This window comes from Rhododendron vialii, chromosome 6a (genome assembly GCF_030253575.1).
Source record: "Rhododendron vialii isolate Sample 1 chromosome 6a, ASM3025357v1".
Taxonomy (NCBI): Eukaryota; Viridiplantae; Streptophyta; class Magnoliopsida; order Ericales; family Ericaceae; genus Rhododendron; species Rhododendron vialii.
This window is the reverse complement of record NC_080562.1, coordinates 21,294,839-21,322,260: the sequence shown is the minus strand read 5'-3', so window position 1 is coordinate 21,322,260 and position 27,422 is coordinate 21,294,839. Positions and strand designations below refer to the sequence as shown.

General features: G+C 38.5%; 1 protein-coding gene and 1 long non-coding RNA gene across 4 annotated transcripts in view; one reads left to right on the top strand and one right to left on the bottom strand.

Moving 5' to 3' along the window:
- LOC131328778 (ABC transporter G family member 25) overlaps nucleotides 1-24,235 on the bottom strand; it is a 62,538-nt gene extending 38,303 nt beyond the window's left edge. The window contains exons 1-4 of one of the 2 annotated variants that reach the window (XR_009200504.1): nucleotides 22,922-24,235; nucleotides 13,192-13,256; nucleotides 10,028-10,110; nucleotides 8,349-8,879 (exon numbers count right to left, since the gene is read on the bottom strand). The gene's annotated coding sequence lies outside the window, so the exon portion shown is untranslated. Of the gene's footprint in view, nucleotides 1-8,348; nucleotides 8,880-10,027; nucleotides 10,111-13,191; nucleotides 13,966-22,921 lie in introns of those variants that run through there. The other variant, XM_058361675.1, reaches the window with a different exon arrangement.
- On the top strand, nucleotides 90-584 carry LOC131328779 (uncharacterized). 2 transcript variants are annotated; one of them, XR_009200505.1, is made up of 3 exons: nucleotides 90-262; nucleotides 360-431; nucleotides 516-584. It is a non-coding gene; the product is annotated as an uncharacterized LOC131328779 (long non-coding RNA). The 2 variants fall into 2 exon arrangements; XR_009200506.1 differs by having other exon boundaries at nucleotides 90-250; nucleotides 516-576.
- Nucleotides 24,236-27,422: the final 3,187 nt, after the last annotated feature.

The window sequence follows — 27,422 nt, the reverse complement described above, 5'->3', positions numbered from 1 at the left end:
AGACGACAATTTCCAGTTCGCTTGGCGTATGCTATGACTATAAATAAATCTCAAGGACAATCAGTAAAGTTTGTTGGTATAGATTTGCGCACTCCAGTGTTTAGTCATGGCCAGCTATATGTCGCATTGTCTAGGTGCACATCTTTTCATCGTATAAGTGTCCTCTTCCCTGAGGATGGGACTGACACTACAACAAATGTTGTTTATCCGGAGATTTTGCTATAGCATTCAGTCTCAAATGAAAATCCAGGTGCACAGAATGGTACAACAAGTATTGTTTATCCAATTTCATTCCTAATTCTAAGTTGGTATTTTGACAAGTAAATAACTACCTTTATGCTTTCATTGGGGTTTTGTAGGATTGGAAGGAAAAGGCCGTGGAGCTAAAGAGGATCAATTCAACTAGATTGCGTCATTGGCTGTCAAATAGTGTAAGTGAGTTTTACACTTCAGATTGATATACAACTTTTAGAGCAGTGTCTATATGCTAATTTATTGTTTCACTAAATTAACAGATTGTGGTGCATGCTTTGAACTGGTACATAGAAGTTGATACTCAAACATTTTGGAGAGTCATGGAAAGGAAGTTTACGCCTCTCAATTCCAGAGGAGTCTAAGCTTTTCTTAGAAAGAGAGAGAGTCTACATGCGTATGGAATTTTGTGAAGCAAGCACATATTTTTTGACAAGAAGACCCAATTTATGACCCTCTTTTGTGAAGTCTTCTAACGTAGGGTGCAGTCAATGGGAAGCCGCTTTTTGTAAAGGCTTTTGACAATAGTGGTGTATATATTTGTTTTGTTATTTCCCATATAAATTGAAACTGCATTTTACTGTATGTACTCATGACTGTTTAAAAATCATTTAGTTTCTTTGAAGTCTTATAACTGATATTGGTTGGTTGTGAACTTAGTTTGGTTATGCTTTCAAAAGCATCCACAATAAGGATGTCTCATATTGGCCTTTCTGGTAGCTCTTGGAAGGTACACGTGTGGGTTTCAGCATCTTTAATATGGTGATCTAGGCTGTGAGAATGCTCTTCGATATCCAATGGTAACTTTTACTATTTCAATTTATGTCATCAGTTCATTATTTGCTCTTTATTATTTTGATCTATGTAGCACATATGAGCCTGACTTAGTTTATTTATTTTTTTGTTTGTGCAGAAATACCACTCAAGCACGTCGAATCGCGAGGCTTCAATTTTGTAAGTATTCACTTATTATGCAGAGCACTGGCTGGTGTGCTTAAATTTGTATTTATGATGTTAAATGCAGAGCATTGGCTGGTGTGCTTATATTTGCTCTTATGTTGTTAAATGCAGAGCACTGGCTGGTGTGCTTAAATTTTTACTAATTTAGTTGATGCAGAGCACTGGCTGGTGTGCTTAAATTTTAAATTGTTGGTTTTTGCATTTTTTCTTCAATTTAACTTAGATTTACCGAATTTAGAAATAGAATTCGGAAGTGCCATAGTCTTGAAATAAATGATTGGATTTGGTTTGTAGAGAGAGAGAACGACGGGGTGCACACTGGGTCTGTGTTGACCATTGGTGTATGCAAGGGTTAAAGTTCAGGATGTCTTAAATTTTGAATTTTGCTTCGTGGTTAAGAAATTATGCAATGGGGTTCCTTCAATAAAGTAAGACAATTGTCAATTAAGCACATAATAGGGTGTAGACTTTCCCTTGCAGGGCATGTGTCTTTACTCCTAATTGTACTTATGTAAAGAAACAACCTACCAAGATTATTTATTTAGGGAGCTTTTGCTAAATGTAATGTATTTTTTTATATGAAAATACCTTGGTGGATTGGATTGCGTTGGTTTCATTTTGTGTATGTTATCGTATTTTTCTTAAATGCGTTTGCTGGAATTTATTAGGTGGACGCTTTTTGTCACTTCACTAAAAATGTGGATTTTGAGAGGAGTCGGGTGTGCGGGTGAGTATGATTCTTAGAAAATGATACTTCTTAGACTAAAGTCAAAATATACTGCGTCGTGCCTTCAGGCACGGGCAATTCTTAGTATATATATATGGGGCGGTTCAATGGACACCCAAAAAAACACTTAAAAAAACACATCATAGTTTCCGATCAAATTTTGATGATCCGAGCCGCTCAATGTGATCAGAACGTGATTTTAAGGGTACCCGTGAGAAATCAGCAAAAAAAATGACCGGGAAGGGCTTGATCCGAATAGTTTCGAACAGTTTTTTACTAAATAGTTCAAATAAAAACTATATATATATATATATATATATATATATATATATATATATATCCCATGGTGGAGGTGGTATTCTATATCTTCTCCATCAACAGAGCTACTAATTAAATGTGACTGTTTTTCGCCAATCCGGATCTCCTAAAGGATCCTGCACGGGCTTACCGTGCAGGACTCCCCTTTCCCGATCGTATTACGACGATCCGATCCGCTCAAAGTGATCAGAATGTGATTTTAAGGGTACACGCGAGAAATCAACAAAAAAAATGATCGGGAAAGGCTTCATCCGAACAGTTTTTTATTGAACGGTTCAGTAAAAAACTGTTCGGATCAAGCCCTTCCTGATCATTTTTTTTGCCGATTTCTTGCGGGTACCCTTGAAATCACGTTCTGCACACTTTGAGTGGCTCGGATCGTCACAATTCGATCTGGAAAGGGGAGTCCCGCACGGTAAGCCCGTGCGGGATCCCTCATTGGATCCCGAGTGGTTTTGCGCTTCTATTTTGTCCTCAGGTGATTTGCATGATCGGATAAAATAGAAAGTGCTTGTCGCAATTCCAACCAAATTATAACAAACATCCTGATTAATTTCTTTCCTCTCCACCATTTCTATATCCCAAGGGGCAAGGGAGAGTTTATATCTCACCCATAAGATTCTATATCCCATATTTTTATCTCCGAGCAAACAAACAAACAAATCATTAACTTAATACTCAGAGAAGTTCGGGCTCACTTATGAAAAGTGAAAATAGAAGCAGATCAGTATCGAATAAATGGGACTCGGAAAAGCTGGATCACACCCACAATGTTTGTAAGGATACAAATATCATGTCAAGTACTCTCTCACACCAACTTGTACAAGGCATTTAATTAACCGCATACATCAAAATGCTGCATGCACCACTTCATGCCACACCAATAGGGGAACCTACTACCTCTTTTCATCTACACCCACTCCGAAAAGTATCGAAGGGTACATACACAAGTACTTATTCACCCATGTTTCAACTCAAACAGACAGCTCACGTCCAGTCTCACTTTTTACTCGAGCATTGACGCACCTCATATGTGATTGCTCACAAAGAGCTACACATCAATACATACTCTGAGGACCTTAAGTTTGGTCCTTAAGTGAGAACATCCCTTTTCCGATCGAATTTTGATGATCTGAACCATTCAATGTGTGCAGAATGTGATTTTAAGAACCGGGAAGTACTTATTTTTAGCAAAATTTTATTGAACCGTTCAATGAAAACACTCGGATGAAGCACTTTCAGGTCATATTTTTTGCTAATTTCTTGCGGGGACCCCTAAAATCACATTCTAATCACATTGAACGTTTCAGATCATCAAAATTCGATCGGGATCTATGAGGTATGCACTCAAGCTAATTCTTCCCTTTTATCACAGCCGTTGGATCTCATCCAACGGCTTAAAGTCGGCATCCGCATTTTGGTAAAATAAGGACGCCTCTACCTGCAGGGAGTGTGTATATATGTATACACACACACAATTGAGTTCCTATCCGCACCTCTCATTTTCCGATCAAATTTTGATGATCCGAACGGTTCATTGTGTTTAAAATGTGATTTTAAGGGTACTTATGAAAAATTAGCTCAAAAAATATCGAGAAGGACTTGATCCGTGCAGTTTTTCATAAAACAGTTTCTGTCAGCATTTATGAAAAACTGCTCAGATCAAACCATTATCGGTCCTTTTTTTTGCCAATTTCTCGCGGGTACCCTTAAAATCACGTTTTAAACATATTGAACGGTTCGAATCATCAAAATTTAATTGGAAACTGAGAGGCTTTCTTGTCAGGTTTAGGGTATTTGTCCTCCAGCCCAACCATGGGTACACCATTTGGGGTATATAAAACTTACACCGAGACCAACTTTGGAATCTACACTAACGATCGGAGACACTTGATTTATTTTAAAACAATATTTTAAGGGTTTTTATAAAAAAATCACCTCAGTCAATTAAATACTTGGTCAATAGAATCAATTTTTTGTTAGGGTTTGGGCTTCGGCTCATTTGATGTATTGTCCAACTTCTTATTGGATTTTCTTTTCTCCTTTCTCCATTTTTAATAAATTTTTGCCTATAAAAAAAATAGAATCAATTTTTGGTTTCTACAAATTCAGGGAAGAGAATTCGAACCATTCGATCAAGCCCTTAGCCATATTCGAATCAATCAGTTTTTTAAAGTGATTCTTAAAAACATGTTTTAAATAACAGAAGGGGTCCGATCAGTTTTGTGGGACCTCGCGTCTCACACACAATCCGGTGTACATGTAGTGTACATCAAATGATGTACCCATAGTTTTTTTGTTTAGCTTGTGGGGATTAATTTTCGGATCTTTTTGGTTAGTCGGATTAGACATGGTATTGAGTTACAAACTACGTGGGGGGTTATTTATTACTTCTTTTTTTTTTTGGATAAACGGATGTCCAGGTCAGCTTGTGCGCATCTCAACTAATTTTGGGGTTTTGAAAGTAACGATCGAGCATAACCCCCAGTGGACCCAAGGCTTAGAATGTTTGGCCTCCGTGAAATGGAACATGTGATCTCATTGAGGGACATTTATTTCTTTCTCATAATCACTTGGTCAAACCCCTTAAGGTTTGGAGGGTTATTAGTTTGGGACGTGCAAATGTGGTTAGTACGAAGATTATATTTTGGTCTAAAATTGAAACAAACATGCATGGGATACACAAAATTATGGAGAATATTGGACTATCTACTGCTAACCAAACCAAATTGAGCCTTATGTCTCAATCACTTGGGGTCAGCTATATGAATCATTTTCCTCCATTGAGCTCTGTCAAGGACCACTTGTTCGCACAAACCTATTATACTCATATTTTTGCGCACAACAACATTTAATGTCAATTTAAGTCTACTCCTCCCTGTAGCATTGCTACTTAAAGCTATCATATCCGCTCTCTTAACTACTGCATCTTCTGGTCTATGGTAGAGATGCTCAAACCACCTTAGCCTATTTTCCCTCAACTTCTCTTCTATATGTGCTACACCTACCATCTCACAAACTGTTTCATTTCTAATCATGTCTAGTCTTACCACACATCCACCTCAACATTCTCATTTTCGCTACACTCATTTTGTTCACTTGTTGTTTCTTAATAGGCCAACATTATGTCCCGTAAAACATAATGTATACATAAAGTGCCATATCTTTTCATCTTTTTGGTGGTAATGACAGGAACAATTTATGAGTATTTATGAAAGTCATTTTACAATTGCAATTAAGAAAAGTTAATAGTTTTCACAAAAATTATAGGTATTAAGTGGTTATATGTAAATGACAAGGGGTTAATGTGCACAAGGCATACACCATACATATGGGGGTAAAATTTTTCTTAGAATATTTTAATATCCATCCTCTTTATCTATGCCATGTAAGAATTCATCCCGTCCTTTTTTCATGTTTATGTTTTCATCCTCTTAGTGTGTGAATTACTTATCTTACCTTTTTTCCTATGATATACATATATTATGTTATATTGCTTTCCTAATTTAGTGGGATTGGATTGAATTGTTTTCTCAATTTAGTAGGATTGGATTGAATTATTTTCCTAATTCAGTGGGATTTGGTAAATTTAAATATGATTGATACTTTTTTTTTTATCATTGAATGTTTTTGAGGAATCAATTTTATTAGGAATATGACATGATAAGATAACCACATCTTCACATGTTTTCTTCATTCTTCAAGTTGGCTAACCAGACAACAAAAAATCATATTTTTCATTGATCTTATTACACGGAATATGACTAAATTACCATAAAAAAAGAAATAACATGACATACTCAAATTGTAACATGGTTAAATTACCATGACGATTACAACGTATAAATATCCCATGATTCGAACAAATATTTCATGGTAAACAGTTCAAATATGGTTAAATTACCATCCAAATAGGTTATCGTGATTAGCGCTTCATGGTTAAATTACTATGTCGATTTCAATATTTCATGACGATTCATATACCGACAGGAACCCAACTTCCAAGAAAAGGAACTCAACATTTTTAATACCAATCGGAAACCCATCGAGTTCGGACTATGGCCATCGAGATCGAATTCGGACGCTTGACGTCGCCGTTGAGTTCGATCTTGGCAAACCCATCATCTTCTGCATCAACCTATCAAACCAACCATGGGTTGACGGAGCCGGTTAGGGATGGTGAGGCGGATGACGAGAAAAACGGAAGATGGGGACAACAGAGAATGGAAGATGGCGAGGATGGAGGATTGCGAGTTGATCCCGTTCATGGCGGAGGAGGTGGAGCACCGATCCACTCCCGATTCGGCAACAAGTGGGCCACCATCGCCAGGTTCCACAACGGCTGATCAAACGATGTGATCAAGAATCACTGGAACTCCGTGCTCAAGCGGAAGCATGCGCCGGCGGCGATTGACGGTGTTAAGGAGCGCAGTGGTCGGAGAAGCCGTTGTCTCCAAAATTTGCAAATATGGAAATGGGATTTGGGGGGTGGGGGATGTTGTTTAATGAGTTTTCTGAAATTTATGAGATTTGTTGGATGACCATTTTGAGATCCAAAATTTCCGATATTAGAACGGAAATCGTGGGATTTGTTGGGATATGTTTTGGTCCCGCTCTTCCGGTGCTATATATATATATATTAGGGGCATTGTTGGTATTAAAAAAAATAGGGATGAAAACATAACAGTTCAAAAAGTGAAGGATGAATACTTAAGTTGGATGAGGAATGAGGATGGATTTTTAAGTCTCCTATTTTCCTTTTGTCCAATACACACTAAGTAGAAAGGTCAAGCATATATGTTTTATAATTAATCAGCGGTCTCATTTATGCTCTGTCCTGCGTTGTGCTCGTATGTGTTTATTAAGCTGAAGAGAAGGCTCCCCACTTGAATAGACTCTCAAAGCTTAGGCTACTACCTGTTTACATGGAAGAGGTGTACTTTATATATACGACCAAGGGGAATCTCCAGAGGAATGAGTCCCTTAGATTTTGCACATAGACGATCGAGACTCATACGGCTATGTTCTATTTGGAGGAAGAAAATAACAATTGTCTTTTGGAGAGATGGCTGAGTAGTTGATAGCCCCAAGTCTTGAAAACCGGTATAGTTCTGAACAGTTAGGTAATAGGGGTTGTAAGCCCAGGGCACTTTTGTAGGGCAAGCAGCCCTTTAAAAAAAAAAAAAAACGTTTAATTGGAACCTTTCCCCTTTTCTGCATTTCATTCTCTATTTGGCCCTACTTCAAACAAAATGATAAAAAGGGTCGGTCATTCCCATTTTGGACGGATTAGATCTTCTAATTCTTTGATTCTTCAGACTCTAGAAGTTGTGCAAGGGTGTCTGCTTAATGATACAAGAGAAATCTAATTACCAATTTTTGTTGTTGTTTTTAGTGAGAAATAGAACTGATTAAATAAGAGGTTATTTCTTTGGATTTCTCAAATTTTCTCCCCACTTGGCGCTTAGTTTCTATGCATGTGGTGTTGTGTTTGGATAATAGGTTTGGAAGGAACTGAAAATTACAGGACCAAAGCAGAAAAAAATAAGATGGCCTTTACGTACGTAACACAAATATACGATGCAACACAATCTTAAAAGTCCACTTAATTATTCTGTCAAACAAATTTTTTTTTTTGAAACATATTTGCCGCTCGAAAACTATATTCAGGCAATTACTGACTAGAGAAGTTTCAGATGTCCCTTAAACTCACACACACTTCCGGACTAGCCGATATGGGAAGCTAGCCCCCCGTTGCAACCCCAAGAACCTCGTCGATACATAAAAGGGTTGACACCACGACGTGTCAGAGAAAGGCACCCCACACAACACGCGTAAGCTCAATAATTTTTTGCAGAAGGCAGGGCCTACAAAACACCGTAGCTATAGAGGTTCCCCGTGACCCTTTTAAACTTACTAGCGTCTTTCGCATCGTGCTTCGCACATGCCGTGCTCGTTATATAAAAAACTATTTGGATCAAGCACTTTTCGGTTATATTTGGAGCTGATTTCTCACAAATACCCTTAAAAACATGTTCTAAACAAATTAAACGATTTGGATCATCATAATATGACCTAAAAGGCTCCAAACTATCAAAGCTTCTAACATTGATGGCTTTATTAGTTAAAACACAGAATACATGCATCAACAATGCTAAGGCGGTCTCCTCTAAAAGGCACATCTTTACATTAAACACGGCATCAAGCACAAGCACCAGATAAGAAACTGGCGAATTTGTAGATTATTTCCCAATTTTATGAAGAGCTACAATCAATTTAATGAACTTCCCATTGATTAAAAAAAATGATCTTGACTTGTTCTTTTTGTATTGCCTTAATTATAAGCTCTTTCATACTTCCACCCCAACACTTCACGGCAATCCCCACAGTGGGAGAAATTCTTCAGTGCCGAGCGGGCACGGGACAGCTGATGCCGAACACGCATCTCGACTTGGACGGCCCAGATCTATTTGGGTAATTTTTAAGTATAAAATTACCAAAACACTCTCCCACAGTGGATATCAGCAACTATGTGCAGAACAGTCATAAGCCGCCCATCTTCCTTGGGACCAACAACAATGTTCACCACATCAGAGAACACAAATGCTCAACCATTCCTTCCCTGAGAACAAGATCATGGAAAAAGATGAGAAACGAATTGCATACATCTTTTCTCGGCATGAAACCGTATCCAAATTGTCTATCATGCATACACTACCAAAAACCTATCCATATACATACGGGAAAGTCTACAATACACACCCCTTAAAAGGATGTACCATATGCACCTATTTTGTGATTCATTCATAACATTTTAGAGTGTTTCGTAATTTTTGTTCTAAAATTCATAACTTTTCAGCAGTACGATTCGTAACATTTTCATTATGATTCATAACATTTTGGTATATCTCGTAACCTTTATACGATTCGTAACTTTTTAGCAATACGATTCATAACTTTTTCTCTATAATTCATAATATTTTGGGGGGTGCATATGATATACACCCAAATTAGGAGTGTGTATTGTAGTCTTTCCCCATATATGAATACAAAACAGTAGTTTGGTATCTCTGCTTTTTTGAAGGTATGCAAATTGTCATATCATCATGTCTCCAAGTCTTTGATCATCACATTATGACATTAGAAACAAAAAACACAAACAGAGAATCGCCAATTTCTTTCGCTGCAACCAAACAATCCCAAAATAATCAACTACATGATATTTTGCCTAAATTAGTTTGCGACCGTCAGTACTATTTACTACTTTGTAACAAATCCATAATATTTACTTGTAGTGATCTTTTGTTTAGTTTTTCATCAAAATTTAAAATAAATCATTAGTCTTAACAAAAGTAATTAAAAAAGTGTGTATCATGGACCGAAATTAGATAAAATTCAGATAGGACTACACTAATATGTGTGAGTATGTTCTTCGTCTCCCTTGTCCTATCACTAATATGTGTGAGTAAGTTCTTCATCTCCCTAGTTCTTCGTCTCCCTCTTCTGTTATGCTGTATTCGAATTAGGAACGTATAGGAGAGAGAGGGGGAGAGAGACGTGTTCCACTTGATTCTCAACCTATCTCTCTCAAGACTATAAAGTCCCAACCAGAAACACAACCACCCCCACCTTTCAATTCCTCCCTAGCTCCATTTCTTTCACACATTCCAAATGTCTCGAATAAGAACTGCATATGTATATTCATCCCTTTGAGAATCAATACATTTCTGTAAAACTTCTGTTTTGGTGAATTGATTAAGCTTCAATTACCTCAAAGCAAACAGGACAATTGTGGTGCAGTGCTCTTCCTACACAGGGATGGGAATACTGAATCATATTTGAATAGCAGCACCCTGCAAACCATTATGGTAAAGCTCTAATCAGTTGAAAAGAAAATAAAACCCTCTAGGCTGTGTTAGGATCATAATTTATGGAGGGAAAGGAGGAGATAATGAAGTCTTGCTCTTCATTTTGTATCCCTCTTTTACTTGTAAATCCATTTACAAATCTTTGATGCAAATGCAGTCTTATTAGTGATTACAGAAATAGAAAATTAGCTTGGCTTACCACCAATGCCGGCCCCAACATTTGAGTTGCTCTAACCGAATCTCATGCTTTGTTGCTCACTTACTATTAAGTCATACAAAAAAAAAAATACAAGTACAAAAAAAAAATCAAAATTACCATATTTTCAATCATTACTCTATTTCTCTCTCCACCCACTATCAAAACTAAACTAAACTAAACTCTCAATCAAACAAAGCGATTGTTTTTTAGCTTGAAGATAACATCAAAAAAAATCAAGGCGAAAGTACATAAACACCCCCCTCAACTATCACTTTTTTCCATGTAGACCCCCTCACATTTAAAAGCGTCCATACAGACCCCCTCAACTACTGAAAACGAAAAAAATGCTAACTCTGCTAACGGAATGGAGGAAATTACTAAGATACCCTTTTTTATAAGGCAAAAGTACATAAACACCCCCTCAACTATCACTTTGTTCCACGGAGACCCTCAAACATTTATACTATACCTTTATTCTATCAGTCGTTATTCTAATCATTTTTTTCATTTTATACAATTTCTTTTTTCCTTACATCAATCATTTTAAAGAGAACCTTCGGTATATAACTTAAATGGAGAGGGAGAGATTACCTGTGATTGAGAGGGGAGAGGAGAATACAATCCTTTTAAGTTTTAATCCAACCATTGATTTTAATAGTTGAGATGAAGTTTTTTTTTTTTAAATTGTGTGGGTGGAATCGGCCCCTATATATATGAGCCAAAGTTTCAGATCTGTTTGCTGATTTTGGATTTTGATTGGAAGCTGTTTGTAGAGGGAAGAAAGAGAATGGTTAGAGGGGGTGTATGTATGTAATGCAACAAAGAGTATTTTTATCCGATTTATGGATGAGGGAGTTCATCACAAACGGTTTAAAGATGGAAGGGTGTCACTTGGATAATGGAGATTAGTTGAGGGGTTCTTTATGGGCGCTTTTAAATGTGAGAGGGTCTTCGTGAGAAAAAGTGATAGTTGAGGAGGTGTTTATGTACTTTAACATCTAAATGTAAACCCCGTTTATAGTGCTTTATGATTAGCACGATCCGATTTAAAGAAAACAACTTGTCCTACCATTTTTTTGAAGCAATTTTCTCAATTGAGTCATCGTACTTTACTTATCTAAGAACTCGGGCCTGTTCTGCTAATTTTTGTTGTTTTGGACTTTTTAGTTGATATATGTGAGGAGAATGTCCTTTTTTAAAAAAACAATAGAAGTTAAAAAACCCCAAAAGCCCAAAAATACTCTTAGTGTAATTGCACCTCATTTTCAATTAAGATCATAGTCTCTCTTTTTTTTTTGTGTTCAAAAGTGAGAAGATTGTATTGATAAACGCCCAGCGGCACTTACAAAACAAACGGAGATCATTACATAGAACTTGGACAAAGCCAAATTGATCATCTAACAAATACAAAATAAGTACTCCGTAAATCACAAGGCAATCAATGTCTTTCATCCTAACCTAGACAAGGCCTGACGCAATAGCGCAACTTTTAAACTGACTAAATTCTAATTAAGAGTCTCAAACGAGAAAAAAGTGCAAAGTTAAGGACAAAAGATATCAAATACCTAGACGATCAGATGCACTCCACCGAAGTATTGAACGCACCCATGAACTCCTAAGAACTACAGATCTGCCAAGCCACTACGGGTTGCCTCGCCAAAGACATCGTGTAGAGATAAAATGCTGAAACACATATATCATTGTGAAGCAACCTCGATTGAGAGAACCCGATCTATAGACAAAATTTGTCCAAAGACGAAACTAATAATTCTCGTTGAACGAGATACAAAACTCTCGTAGAACGAGAGACAAAACTCTCACAGATCAAACGACAAGTCATAGATCTGGAAAGACAGAAGGAAAAAACAAAACCAAAGAAAGGGAGTCGGTAGTACCATGACCTCCCCCTCCCGCTGCCGCAAACGGGTATGGAACCCACGGGGGGAGGGGAAGGGAGAAGATCAAGGAGTTGTGGTGGCTAGGGTTGAGAGAGAGGGAGAGAGAGATAGGGTTACTCCTATGTTTTTCTCTCCGATGCCCAGAGTTATTCTCTTTAATCTCTCTTGCAAAATAGTAGTTTGAAGATAAAAAATAAAAACTGTGTTATCTGCTCGATTTATTTTTTATTTTTAACTGACTTTTTTTCTAATCAAATGTAAGAACATACCACTTATAGATTATTGTTGGGAGAAAAAAAAAAGCAATAGAATCAGAATTGTGGATTGGAGGCAAACCAAAAAGCATAGAACAAAATAATGGAGAAAAATAAAGAAACAGGAGAACGAGGGTGCCTGGGAATCGGACAAGGGCAGCACTGGTGCTTTGTCAACGCAGGCGACCACTAGACCAAGCCAAGGGTTGTGATTCTATGAGAAACTTTTTAAATTTATAATCTAACTTAAAAAAAAAAAATTTGCTTGTCCTAGTCCCGTGGGTTGCCCAAGACCGAGGACTTGTGGGGCTTACCCCGGGGCCAGCCCTGATTACCACACTTGTTGCTGTGGAAGTAATTCTCCTTGCCTCCTATTATGCAAAACCAACCACAGGCAAAAATATCCAAAAGTGGATGCCAATGACCGGAAAGGCCAAAATATCGATAAAAGTTCAAGGGAATTATTTCGCTTAGCTAAAAAAAAAAAAGGCAGTTGCAGAATCCTAAATTGTCGAAGAGAGATTATATTGTGTATCCGTACAATTCTTTGTTAGTAGAACATTTCCAATAATGATCACAACACCTAAACAAAGCATTGAAGTTCCAAGCATAACTATATCTATGACTACCCCATCATCACTAATCCTCCAAAATTTAACGAGGCATACCAACCAAAATGAAGTCTAACTTTTAAAAAACAAGGTGAGTATAATACCTTGAAAGACTGTCAACAGATTGAATGCCATCCTCCAATTCCTCTTCCTCAAGCGGTTCTTCCACCTCCTCAGATTGAACAGTATATAGAAGTCATATTGCACAGGCCATGCTTACAATACCAACACTTCAAAAGATAATGACAACACTTCAAAAGAATTTCATTACTTCGGGAATAAGGCCAACACTTTTTGAACAGCCAAATCCTTCTTAAGAGTATGCTCAGGCACCCATCAAATGCGAATCAAATTTCATAAAGTTACACGTCAATAGAAAAGATTTAGATCCAAACAGGAAACACCTTTGGCAATAACAACTAAATTTAGAATCGCATTCAACATCACTTACCCGACAGGGAAGACCAACAAAACACAGAAATTTAAGAAAACCAATGGTAAAGTACACACATCTCTCAATTGGTATTTATAGAATATATCGCTCACAATGGGGTTGTATGTCACGACCTCGATTTTTAAACATAATTAATAATAGCTTCCGATAACCAAAATACTCGAAATATCTTTCACAATATCCACACGACCTCGATTTTAAACATAATTAAAATAGCTTCCAATAACCAAAATACTCCAAATAAGGGGGCCACTGTTCGCAACCCACAATTTACTCCACATGGCCCACTTTCTTCATATAACCCATTAAATTTTTTTAGAACAATTCACTCCACACAACCCAATAAATTCCCCAAAACTTCCCACAATACCCATCCTCTTAAATCCTTTCCACCACCACCACCAGTCCTCCATAACCACCATCACTCACTCTCTCTCTCTCTCTCTCTCTCTCTCTGTACACTCACCACCACTGAACCACCACCGCGACAACATTTTCATTTTTTTTTTGCCAATAATAGGTTTAAGATGGTTGTGAAACCATTTTTGTTTGTGAGCATGTGAGATTCAAAACGAAACCCACACCCACCTAATCAGTTCAAAATCGAAAATCAAAACCCAAAAAAGTCTAACAATTGGAAAGAAGAACTTAGACGACGATGACCAACTTTTGGTATCTAAATGTCGATAATATTGCCATATATCGACATTTCTATACCGAATAAGTATACATATTTCGGTGTTTAGATGTCGAATTCAATACAGAGAGCTTGATGAAGACTTACGGTATAATTGTTGAAATTTCTTATGTTTTTCGGTAACCAAAAACCGAATTACTTGCACATTTTCGGTATGAAAATGTCAAATTTCTAAGAGAATCCAATAGAGAGCTTGATGAAGAATTACAGCAATTAATTGTCGAAATTTGTTAAAGTTTTTCAGTAAGCAAAAACCGAATTAAACCGAATTACTTGCATGTTTTCAGTATGCAAATGTCGAAAAAAATACATTTTTTCGAACCTAAAAATCCAAAATTATGGGTCGAAAATCTTGTGCTTGATCGGGGAAACTTACCTCTGGACCTGAGTTCAGCTCCCAAGGTACAATGTCTGTCACAACACCTTTCTCCTCAACCATCGTACTATTACTGATAGGATTTGATTCCATTTTCATTTCAAAATCAAAACCTAGAAGTGGGTCAATTTTTTCATTTCCAATGGAAGGATAGGAACCTTCCATTGAAACAACACCTAACCCTTGCTTCCCCATCGAGATTGAGATGAACAAGGGAGAAGCTTGAGAGATGAAGAGTGAGAGGGAGGAGCCGAGAGAGATGAACAGTGGAAGAGCCGACTGGTTTTTGAACGTAAAGGGTGGAAGGGAGGAAGAAGATGATGGTGGGTTGTGTGCAGAACGTTATAAGGGCAATTAGGTCCTTTTGCATTGGGGGTCATGCTACAATTAGTTGGAAAATTTTAACGAGCTATATGGAGAAAATTGTGGGCTGCGAATAGCGACCCCCAATATCCTTCACAATATCCACCAAGGATTTCTCATGCGCATTTCACCAACAAACTATTCCCAATACCATAAGCTCCAAAAGCTTACCATTTGGCACCACGTTCCAATGCAACGTAAATGCGAAATAATAAAAAAAGAATTTAGTATTATACAATTTTCCAATGTCAAAGAAATTCGTTATAACTACACCTTTCAAAAAGAATTTTACAAAGATGATAAAACAACTCCCACAACCTAGCTTTCAAAAGAGTGTCTGAACATGTACCAAGCACTCCTGGCTATTGCCTCTTGTCCATACCTGAAAATGAAGGGTTGAACTACACTAACCTAATAGAAAAATCTCTACTAATACTATGTGCATAAGTGATGACGAGTGTTAAAAAAATATTTCAATAGGGTAATGATGTTTGAAAAAGGATTGACATACTATGTATTTTTTTATATTTTTCCCTCTGGACATCATACACTTGCCAACACTTTCACCCCGACACGCTTACACAAACACTATTGCTTAAAATCTCAGCTTATCACCACCAAACTCAATGCTGGATACTACATTTTTTTTTTTTGTAGCTTAGGAACTATCCAGATTCTTAAATCAACCAATTCCTCTCTCTTATCCCACTCTTCTAACCAAACCAACATCTGAGTCTACACACTATGCACAAGGAGGAAAACCGAATTACGATCGAGGACACATAGAACAAAACCTCAATGTGACATTCAAGAGCTCACCTGTCTAGTTTATTCTTTTCCCAAATTCAAGTGAAGTCTATCGTATCCTTCCCCGTATCCCCTTTTGTCACAATTTTTAAGCTAATGCCACGTGTCAACGTGTCTTCATGCCAAACTGATTACTAAGCTGATATCAAAATAACGTACCACAACATTGGTAAGTCTATAAGAAGGAAGCGTAGGCATGTACAGACATTTCAAACGATCCAATATACCGACTCAAGTTCACGGTTCTCAGTTTCACAATATCATCATTCATTAATCCTTATTCGTATACGAAATTCATCCCCAAGTTCTCATTCATCTACACAGTGTCTTGCATTTCATACTCAAGTATGTCACGTAATTCGAGTACGTTCTCCAGGTATTTGGGACCCCGAGCGTCCCCTGGCGGCATCACACCGATGGGTGGATCCGTTCATTCATTATGTCATTCCATTATTCACCTTCCAATTTTTCATTCAACAATCCACAATGTTATCACGTATACCGGTTAATAAATCCATGTCATCCTCATTAACATGTCACGATGCTCCACAACTTGGATTAAGTATTAACACATAGCATTACTGTTAGATGATGGATCTATTTGTATCTAGTGTAATTATATGTCTTATCATGTAATTAGTTTAAGTATCTAGGACCGTAGTGCAATTATTATACAGCTTGTATATATATTTTCTACGTTGAATGAAATTAACCCTAATGGGTTTTCTCCCTATTATGATTACCCTAAAACTGAACATGGTATCAAAGCGATAGAACCTGGCGACCTACGACGTTCTTCTCGTCGCTGCGTGAACAGTGCCGCGTGAACAGTGGCGTGAATAGTGATCGTGAACAGTGATCGCGTGAACAGTGATCGTGAACAGTGATCGCGTGAACAGTGATTGTGAACAGTGATTGTGAACAGTGATCGCGTGAACAGTTCTTCGATCAGTCAGGGTTTGCCGTCACCGTCGATCAGATCTGTTCTCGCCGATCAAATCTATTTTTTTTCTTTTTCAACACTGCTTCAGTCAGATCCGAAGGTATTCAGTTGATTTTTTTTGAGGTTTTAGGGTTTTTGGAACCTTTATTTATTATTTTTTGGAGTTCTAAAGTTGCTGGGAACATTGTTTATTGTTTATTTGGCATTATTGTTCTGCTTTCAAGATGTCAGAAGAGAAAAAACAGGCTTCCGCTAGTGGCAAGGATGAGTTGAGTCGTGTAGGGACTCTGGATAACTCTCCACTAGATATTTGTCCCATCAAACTGGATGGCACAAATTATTTACTTTGGTCTCGTACTTTTACATTAGCCATTGAAGCTAAAAGGATGTCTGAGTTCATTGAAGGCCCTGTTACTGAGCCTACTACTGATGTTGAACTCAAGACGTTTAAGTCTCGTCGATCTTTAGCCATGACTTGGTTGTTTAATTCTATGAAGGCTGATATTCGTAGTCCTTTCTTGCTTCTTAACACTCCATATCAGATTTGGACTATTGCCACACAGACTTATTCTCAGCAGGGCAATGATGCTCAGTGTTTTGAGTTGCGAAAGCGACTTCGTACTATGGATCAACACAATCGATCTGTTGCTGTTTACTTTGCTGATCTTAGTGGGGCCTGGCAAGAATTTGATTATTATCAGGGGTTTCAAGCAGTCTGTTCCGTTGATGCTGGTGCTTGGTTAAAAAGAATAGAGAAAGAGCGTGTGTATGACTTTCTTGCTGGTCTTGATGTGGAGTATGATCCAATTAGAGTGCAGGTGTTGGGTCGTGTTCCGTTTCCATCTTTGGGCGAGGCCTATGCCATTGTTCAACAGGAGGAGAGCAGAAGGGGTGCTATGTTACAAGCTCCTACTTCTGATCGTTCTGCATTGGTTGCTATTCCGCAGGGACAGTTTAGGTCTGGCAGTGGAAAGTCTCAGTCTGGTACTACCAGTGGGATCATAGACCGTATGTCACTCCAGTGTGATTATTGCCACAACACTGGACATACCAAGGATTTCTGTTGGAAGTTACATGGTCGTCCTTCTCGTGGGCGAGGCAGTGGACGTGAAGGTCGAGGTCGTGGTCCCGGGCGTTCTCAGGCTCAGGCACATGTTTCAGAGTTTGCTACCTTGTCTGATTCTGGGTTCAATACAGGAGTTCAGTCACCTTCTGATTCTGTTGGCGGTTTCTCTCAGAGGGAGATGCAAGCTCTCAGGCGTCTTATGGCTCAGGCTGATTCTTCCTCTACTATAGCTCCTACTTCCACAGCAGCTCCTACTGCATCCTATTTTGCTCATTCAGGTATTCCAGCTAGTGCATTTACTGCCTCCTCTGGTATTCCTTGGATTATCGATTCTGGTGCTTCAGATCATATGACAGGTTGTTCCTCTGTTTTTGATTCTTATTCCACTTGTTCTGGTAAGGATAAGGTTCGAATTGCCGATGGATCGTTCTCTGCTATTTCAGGGAAAGGTTCCGTTCGCTATTCTCCCTCTATCTCTCTCTCTTCAGTCCTCCATATTCCAAACTTTGCCACTAACTTTCTTTCAGTTAGTAGTTTTACACATTCTGCAAACTGTTCTGTGACATTTTTTCCTACTCACTGTATCTTTCAGGAACTGGAAACGGGGAAGGTGATTGGCAGTGGTAAAGCACATGGTGGTATCTATTATCTGGAGCATGCACCTCATCCATCTCAGCCATCTTTATCATGTGGACAAGCTTTATGGGCAGATATGAGTTCCACTCTTTCTTTGTTACATCGGTGGCACCGTAGATTGGGTCATCCCTCTTTTGGGATATTAGAGAAACTTTTTCCTACTTTAGTTAAACATTGTCCTAGGGATCAGTTTTTTTGTGAAGCCTGTGAGTTTGGAAAACATAAACGCTCTTTTTATGCACCTATTAATAAACGAAGTGATTCTCCATTTATGGTTATCCATTCTGATGTTTGGGGTCCTTCTCCTGTTACTTCTTTAAAGGGCTATCGATGGTTTGTTACTTTTATTGATTGTTATTCTCGTGCCACATGGGTGTACTTACTCCAGTCAAAAAATGAAGTATTTCCCTGCTTCAAATCTTTTCATAAGATGGTGTGCACTCAATTTGATACACATATTAAAATTCTTCGGAGTGATAATGGGATTGAGTATATTGATAAGATTTTTCGGACATATCTAGATGATAATAGTATTATTTTTCAGACGACTTGCGTTGACACTCCGCAACAAAATGGAGTCGCTGAGCGTAAAAATCGTCATCTTACTGAGGTCGCTCGATCTCTTTTGTTCACTATGAATGTTTCCAAATATTTATGGGGAGAAGCTATTTTAACTGCTACATATCTTATCAACCGTATGCCATCAAGTGTCCTTAATTTTAAAACACCTATTGAGTGCCTGCCAAGCAGTTGTCGAGTTACGACTCTTCCACCTAGGGTGTTTGGTTGTGTGTGTTTTGTTCATGCCCCAAAACTTTCTGGGGGCAAGCTAGGACATAAAGCCCATAAGTGTATTTTTGTTGGGTACTCTCCTACCCAAAAAGGCTATAAGTGTTACGATCCTTATTCAAGAAAGATGTTTGTCTCTATGGATGTTACCTTTTGGGAAACAGAGGTTTTTTATTCTCCCTCTAAACCATCTCTTCAGGGGGAGCATCAACAGGAGGAAGAGATGTTTACCTTTTATAATCATAGTGAGTGGGAGAAATTTTTCTATGATCATAGTGAAGGGGAGAAGGAAAACACTGGAGAGGAACCAGTATTTGTTGAAAGGGAAACACATGATATTGGTGGTGACATTGAGGAACAACTACCTGCACGACAACGACTGCAGGGAGCTGGCTTACAGAGGTATGCTAGACGGAAAAATGGAAAGTCTTCATGTACGTTACCACTTTGTCAATCACAATCACCCAATCCAGTTCCAAATTCCTCAGCTGACTCTTCTGGTAATGATTCTTCTCTTATTGAACCTCCTCCTATGGATCTTGACAATCTTCCTATTGCTATTCGAAAAGGTGTTAGATCTTGTACTCAACATCCTATTTCACAGTTTGTTTCTTATGACTGTTTGTCTCCTTCGTACCATGCATTTGTCTCTTCTCTTTCTTCTATATTTATTCCACAAAATTGGCAGGATGCATTCAAGATACCTAAGTGGAAAGGAGCTATGGTAGAAGAGATGACGGCTTTGAAAAAGAATGGCACCTGGGATCTAGTGTCACTTCCAGGAGGGAAGAAACCAGTGGGCTGCAAGTGGGTGTTCACTATTAAGCAAAAGGCTGATGGTACAGTTGAGAGATACAAAGCAAGGCTTGTTGCCAGAGGTTTTACTCAAACTTATGGTATTGACTATGAGGAGACGTTTGCTCCGGTAGCGAAGATGAATTCTGTGCGAACTCTTCTCTCGTGTGCTGCCCACTTGAATTTGCCTCTTCAACAGTTTGATGTGAAAAATGCATTTCTCCATGGTGATTTAGAGGAGGAAGTTTATATGGATATTCCACCAAGTTTCTCTTCTCTTGCAAGTGAAGGAAAGGTGTGTAGATTAAAGAAGGCACTTTATGGGCTGAAGCAGTCACCTAGAGCCTGGTTTGGCAGGTTTTCTAAGGCTATGCTGAGTTTTGGTTACAAGCAGAGCCATGCAGATCATACGATGTTTATCCGGCGAAGTAATGGTAAGATTGCTGTCCTTATTGTTTATGTTGATGACATAATAATGACAGGCAACGATGTGAGTGAGATTCATAACCTTAAGTCTCGTCTAGCTCAAGAGTTCGAGATTAAGGACTTGGGATCATTGAGATACTTCCTTGGAATGGAAGTAGCGAGGTTTGATAGAGGTATCTTTATTTCCCAACGCAAGTATATACTTGATTTTTTGGAAGAGACAGGCATGTTGGGCTGTAGACCTGCAGATTCTCCTATTGAGGCGAATCATCATCTTAGTGGAGATGTGGGGGAGCGTACTGATAAAGAGAGGTATCAGCGACTTGTGGGTCGACTAATATACTTGGCCCACACTCGACCAGATATTACTTATGCAGTAGGTGTTGTTAGTCAGTTTATGAATGATCCTCGTACTTCACATCTAGATGCAGTTTATCGTATTTTGAGGTATCTAAAATCAGCTCCAGGAAAAGGAATTTTGTTCTCTAATCATGGCCATTTGCGATTGGAGGCATTCACTGATGCTGACTGGGCTGGTTCTGTGGATGATAGGCGCTCTACTTCTGGCTATTGCACTTTCCTTGGGGGTAATCTGATTACCTGGCGAAGTAAGAAGCAATCGGTAGTCGCTAGGTCTAGCGCAGAAGCTGAATATAGAGCTATGGCTAATGGTGTTTGTGAGCTCTTGTGGCTCCAAACTTTGTTACTTGATTTGGGGTTTGCTGATAGTGTTCCGATGAAACTTTACTGCGACAATAAAGCTGCCATTAACATTGCTCATAATCCCGTTCAGCATGACAGAACGAAGCACATAGAGATTGATCGACACTTCATCAAGGAAAAATTGAACGAGGGTTTGATATGTATGCCGTTTGTGAGATCTGAAGATCAGTTAGCTGATATATTCACAAAAGGGCTGGGTAGCAAGAGTTTTCATCCTATTGTGTTCAAGTTAGGCTTGATTGATATCTTCGCACCAACTTGAGGGGGAGTGTTAGATGATGGATCTATTTGTATCTAGTGTAATTATATGTCTTATCATGTAATTAGTTTAAGTATCTAGGACCGTAGTGCAATTATTATACAGCTTGTATATATATTTTCTACGTTGAATGAAATTAACCCTAATGGGTTTTCTCCCTATTATGATTACCCTAAAACTGAACAATTACGATTATGAACCATCTGTATCGTGTCACTAATTCTCATTTATCAAACAATATCATCAAACTTTTCTCTAATCTCAATACATAACAAACACACCCACAATACCAACCTATGGACCATATAAGCATATAGATAATCTCACATTCTTAGTTATAATAAGAAAGACACAAAATTCCAAATCTTTCACGTAGTGAATCCTCCATTTGTTCTCATCAATACATAGTTCGTTCAGTCCACCATCACCCTCTGAATCACCCCGGCTTTCCATCTTTCTCCTTATTCTAAATGCAAACAAGACGCCAAACCCAGATAGTCTCACAATTCTTCTTTTTTCTTTTTCTTTTTTTTTTTATAAGTCGTTGGCCGTCAACATCTAGAGCGACGACAATAAATCCGATGGTATGACTTTCAGTAAGCTTTGTATTAGCTTCTCACACTTAGATGTTTAAAGACAACTAACCATATCATTCATGTGTTCTCGTTTCTTACGAGTTTGTTTCCAAATTTCTATTTGCCATGTCGTAAGCATCCTAAAGTGTCCAAGTATCAAATCTCATGTAAAAACGTCTGACTATCCGATAAAAACAAATCAACAATTTACGGTATCAAGGAACTTACACACGTACCCACATGTAACCTTTAAGTATCAAGTTAACACCTAGCATATCCGTCGTAGTATCCCTTTCTAATCGCATTTTCATTTTAATCACATCACTATCCAACACCCAATACGCTAAATATACCCAACACAACCTTTGAGTGAAATCGCGCCATAATTTCCTGTTAGGTTCCTTATTTATTTCTATCTAGGTGCCAACATTACCCATCATCACTTTAACGCATACCTAGCAGAATAACAGAAAATGTGCTTCAAAATGTCCAATCCTTAGAGAACCATTTGTTCATAACTCACAATCTCATATTACCATTTAACTTATCAACCATAGCAACATTGTGCCCACTGTACATATATCAAGTAGGGGTTCAAGGGCCCAAATTCCATATTATTAATGTATAAACGATACCATACTTTCGAACCGTGACATTTTAATCTGTACCACACAACTTCAATTTTTTTTTCCCTAAAGGCAGTGGTATCGATCCCCCCTATACCGATGCAGATACGATCTAGTGAGCAAACGGGTATCGAAACCAACCCTTGTGGATATTGATACCTAGAGGATTTTCAGCACGCGATTTCACAGCTTCACATAGTTTTTTTTTTTTTTGTTTTTACCAATACGACTATGGAAGATCAAACCCAAAGATTTACACCAACACATAAACACACAGCAAGAGAGAGAGATATCCCTACCTTGAAGGTTTTGAGCAAAACCCTAAAGTTTAATCAAACCCTAAGCTTCCAAACTTGATTTCCACCGAAATACACCTCCTCCAAGCTCAAGCCAACGATTTCCATGGTCTAGATCGTGTATAACGATGGTGGATTTGTGTGGGTTTAAAGCGTATTGCGCGGGAGAGCGAGAGAGCTGTGAGGGAGAGTGAGCGAGAGAGACCAGGAGAACTAAAAGGAAAAAAAATGGGAAGAAAAAAATGATTTTTTTCTGGTCCATACGTTTGAGATATACATAGGGCAACTAGCACCACACCACAATCAAACACTCACACACTTCACCAATTCCCACAACTCACATGAAGTTTCAATTTAACCCCAAAACACTTTCCACAATTAAAGCTCTATCACATATAAAATTATAAAAGTAGAGAAATTAAATTATGGGTCTCTACATTGAATTTAAGGCAACATCCCCACGGTGTTGTGGTTGATTGTAGTTGCATTTACCCAGTGGCTGAATATGGTTGCATTAAAATGAAATCAATCAACAATGATTACCATTACCGTAAAGATATCTGAATAACAGGGAAGTGCGTTCTTTACAGTAGGACTTCATCTGATACGCACAACTATGTGAGTTCAACAGAAGGGAGGAAGATATACTTCAGGGACTGGGAAGTGATTTCTCCAAGGCATTGGAGGCTTAGGGGGGTGAATATTTCTTGACGCAACAGATTAATACAGGTCCAACCATATACGAAGTCAGAGGGTAAGGGCTGGCCATTCTTTGGCACGGACATAAAAATGGCACGACTTGGTCATATTATGCAAGAACACAAAAAATGACATGGCAAATAATGGGTTGAGTTAGTAATGAGGAAATTCTGAAACAACAAAAACACGCGACACACAACATGATTCCCACACCTACTAAGGACCTTTTACAAAACGAATCAAGATTTGCTGGCTAAGCAAAGGAGTGCTCCTAGTGGGATGACACTACCATATTCAGAAGGCTCAGCCAATGTGGCTTGTGATGGCTATAGGACAGCCACTTATTGGCATCTGCATATCAAAGGTCCACAATGGGAATTTGCGAGGGGGAGCTAACAAATAGTGAACCATTAAGTGAAATCAACAAATTTTCCTCAGTTCCTGCAACACTTCAGGCGTTAGTTTTGACAGGCCTAGAGTTTATAGACCAACCATGGACAGATGTAGACCATCAAACAACAGGATTGATCGCAACCAGTCAGGAAGCACACACATGCACATGAGACCTAAGCCACAAATCGTGATGTGGGAGCAGAAGTGGGAAAGCACCAATTCCTGAAATTCCAACTTTTTGAGGCAACATGGAATTTTTGTACGTCAATTTGAATATCAAAGCATTAATACCAGCACTAACCTGTACTTCTCATTTCAAATAGTTTGTGAACCACTTATGAGGGGAAGTTTTGAAAATCTAACACTTGACATTTCAGTGTTCTAAATGACGGCCGCCCAGGCCGCCTAGGCGCTTGGAGGTACCCTGCCGCCACGCCAATAGCCCTTGGCGTTTGATTTGGCGCCCAGGAAGGTTTGGCAGTGTTTGGCGGCCGCCAAGGCAGCCTTGGCGGGCTTGGCAGTCTTGGCAGCCTTGGCGGCGTCTTTGGAGGCCTTTGGCGGTCTAAAAATATATATATATATATATATATATATATATAAAATAATACGAGGGAGGTGAGCGAAGCCCTGCTACTTATTGTCTTATTCAACTTATTTGCTAGTTGCTACTAAATTTCATTTGGATTTATACTTTGAAGTTTGAACTTGCATTATGGATACATGGAATATAGTTTGATTGGATAATGGTTTGTTAAAAAAAATAAAAAATAAAAAAATCCACCGAATTGCTTGGCACCTCCTAGGCGGCTTCGCGCTTGGAGGTGGGTCTCCGCTCTACTACCGCCAAGCGCCATTTAGTACATTGCATTTCAAAGAGGACTAATCCTTTTGAACATTCCTAAAAAGGAATGGAGAAATAACATAGAGGACGGACTGGGCAACACAAATTCCTTGAAGTTAAAACGATAATAATTTAACATGTATGTGAGGTAATTGTTACGTTAAAGCCCGGGTTCCAGTTGACCCGATAAAGAAACAACCTCATTTCCGGTTTGCTCAATGGTCCAGTTTTCAAAACGCTAGCTAGGATAGCAATTAGCTATTTGTGGGATCTTAAAAACCAAAAATGTGGGGTCTAGTGATCTATTGCTATTTTCTTTTTCTTTTTTTTCTTTTTTTGGTACGTCGGAAATTCAATCTATTGCTATTTTCATGTATTCACAAATCCAACATCATCTAAAGAAACCCGGCCAATCAAGACTTCACCAATGTGAAGTTAACGAATGTCAAACACACACAAGTGGCATAACAGGACAGTCTGTCAAATGAGAAATTTGTTTGGTTCTAAAATAACATACCTGAAGGCTGAAGCATAAAACCAATGCGCTCCATTGGCATAACAGGCCAGTCCTCCAACCGAGGAACATGGGTGATTCCAAATACGTACCTGCGATAAACAAGAGTCAAAGCAGGAAAGTAATCCTGAAAGTCTTGGGCATTTTATTGATTACTCAAATCTGAAAGCCAGTTGGCTAGCTTCTGTTAAGCCATACCCATAAGACCCTATTAAACAGTTTCAACAGCCTAAGTGAAAACAACATTTTACCAAGTACACAAAGGATCAACAAATATAAAGCAAGACATGACATCTCAGTAATTATTATTGCATGAAGAACCAGACACTTGCAAGATCACAAACTTAACAGAGAACGATGTCAGTTTCTTCCAGAGATCGGTTTTGTTTAACCCATGTAGCCAAACCCTCACCAACACGAGGGTTCTGATTAGGAAACTCTTCAAGAAAATCTTCCCCACGTGCATATTGCGTAACCCACAGATTATGCTTCAAGAAAGCAGCCCTTCTCAAAAACTTGGCTTCAGGACCAGCTAATGGCAAACAGATTGAACCAGGTATCAATTTGTAGCCAGTAAGCTGCCCAGTCCTGTTGACGGTTCTTCTATTCCTCACTTGAAATATAAGTTGGTATATACTATCAGTAAACAACTAACACAGAACTTACAAGAGAAACACCATACACACCAAGTGATCAAACAGAACAGAGTAGCAGGAACACATGTCCTGTAAGAAACGACGGGAATTTGAAATCTTTTGAAAAAGTTTGGAAACAAGGGAAATGATTAAAAAATGCAACAGAAAAAGGTAAACAAAAACTAAAACCTGTCTAAACATATGAGTAACCAACCAATTAAATAACTAAACATATGAGGTAGACTGAATTGCGATTGCTACTGAGCACGAGATTTCCGCCAAACAATATTAGAGTAAAAAAATGGAACTCTGTTGGGGACAAGAACTGGGGTTGTCCATGAAAATTATAGCAAAAAAATGGACAACATATTGAAGGGTGATTCTATGTGAACCCAAGGAACAAACTCTAAAAACCTCATATATTTTCAGGCCCACTTAAAGTTTTAGTGTAACATAAAAATCTCCATATCTTCAACAAACTCTTACCCTAAAATTGTCCACATGAGGCCCATCTACACTTCTAAAATAGAGGTGTGAGATTGTAATTCAGATGGCTGACGTGCTGCTGGTGGTGTTTGGGGTGGGGGGGTTGGGGCAGCGGCTGGCGGTGGTGGAAAATATTAAAATGCTAACATACTAATCAAATACGTGTATTATTACAAATTTGTTGCGTGGATCATACCTTCGACGCTACAATGTAAAAACGATTGGAAGTATATAGAAACGAGCCATACAGCCAAATCATTCTTTAGATATCATTCGTCTATGCCGTCAATAGGAATCAAATCTGAATATCGATTTAAAAATATAGGGGATGCTTTATATACAAGAAAACCTGTCCCACGATTGTCAGCCGTTTTTAAAGAATAAAACCACCATTAAGGCACGTAGAAGGGGGATACATACCGTACACACAACAAACAAAAGGACAGTGCGAATCCATCAGCTTGCAAAACAATTAAAACGAGTCATCACTCGATAGACCAAAAATTATGCATGGACAACGCACAAGCACACAACACAGATTGTCGCGGTGTGTTGCACAACCAAAATTCTTCTTAAGAGTGTATATACAGGCACCCATCAATTGCGGATCAGATTTCACAAAGTTCCATGTCAATAAAAAATATATAGAGCCAGAAAAAAAACACCTCTGGCAATCAGAACTAAATTCAGGATCACATTCAACATCACTTACCCGATAATGAAACCAACAAAACAAATAACTAAAGAAACCGATGGTAAAAACACACATCTCTCCATTGGTATTTATAGAATATATCGCTCACAATGGGGTTGAATTTAAGGCAACACCTCCATGGTGTTGTGGTTGTTTGTAGTTGCATTTACCCCGTGGTTGAATGGTTGCATTAAAATGAAACACCAAAGTCTCCTCCAACTTCAACCCTTCCAAAGATAGCA